Genomic DNA, 1,035 nt, shown 5'->3' with positions numbered 1-1,035 from the left:
TGGGGTTCAACCCTGTCAAGTGTGAGGTTGTCCATTTTGGAAGGACAAATAAGAATGCGGAATATAGGGTTAACGGTAGGGTTCTTAGTAAGGTGGAGGAGCAGAGGGATCTTGGGGGGTCTATGTTCATAGATCTTTGAAAGTGGCCACTCAGGTGGATAGAGCATGTAAGAAGGCCTATGGTGTATTAGCGTTCATTAGCAGAGGGATTGAATTCAAGAGTCGTGAGGTGATGTTGCAGCGGTACAGGACCTTGGTAAGGCCACATTTGGAGTACTGTGTGCAGTTCTGGTCGCCTCATTTTAGGAAAGATGTGGAGGCTTTGGAGAGGGTGCAGAGGAGATTTACCAGGATGTTGCCTGGAATGGAGAATAGGTCGTACGAGGTTATGTTGAGATCGCTAGGCCTTTTCTCATTGGAACGGCGAAGGATGAAGGGTGACTTGATAGAGGTTTATCAGATGATCAGGGGAATAGATAGAGTAGACAGTCAGAGACTTTTTCCCCGGGTACAACAGAGTGTTACAAGGGGACGTAAATTTAAGGTGAAGGGTGGAAGATATGGGGGGGATGTCGGTGGTAGGTTCTTTACCCACAGAGTGGTGGGGGCATGGAATGCACTGCCTGTGGGAGTGGCAGAGTCAGAATCATTGGTGACCTTTAAGCTGCAATTGGCTAGGTACGTGGATGTGTGCTTAAGCTAGGACAAATGTTCGGCACAACATCGTGGGCCGAAGGGCCTGTTCTGTGCTGTATTGTTCTATATTCATGTTCTATGTTCACTCCCTCAGTACTGACAATTCAGCAGTGCAGCAGTCCACAGAACTGACAATTCAACAATCCAGCATTGACACAGAACTGCCAATTCGCTAATGCAGCATTCCCTCAGAACTGACATTTCAACAGTGCAGCACTCCCTTAGTACTGACATTTCAACAGTGCAGTAATCCCTTAGTACTGACAATTCAACAGTGCAGTAATCCCTCAGTACTGACAATTCAACAATGCAGCACTACCTCAGTACTGACAATTCAAC

At 46.9% G+C, this 1,035-nt stretch overlaps 1 protein-coding gene across 1 annotated transcript in view; it reads right to left on the bottom strand.

The window, feature by feature from the left end:
- LOC122556477 (tyrosine-protein kinase ITK/TSK-like) overlaps positions 1 to 1,035 on the bottom strand; it is a 68,453-nt gene that overhangs the window by 33,708 nt on the left and 33,710 nt on the right. The gene's annotated exons all lie outside the window — the stretch shown is intronic.

Source organism: Chiloscyllium plagiosum, chromosome 14 (assembly GCF_004010195.1).
Source record: "Chiloscyllium plagiosum isolate BGI_BamShark_2017 chromosome 14, ASM401019v2, whole genome shotgun sequence".
Taxonomy (NCBI): domain Eukaryota; kingdom Metazoa; phylum Chordata; class Chondrichthyes; order Orectolobiformes; family Hemiscylliidae; genus Chiloscyllium; species Chiloscyllium plagiosum.
This window is presented reverse-complemented; position numbering and strand designations above follow the sequence as displayed.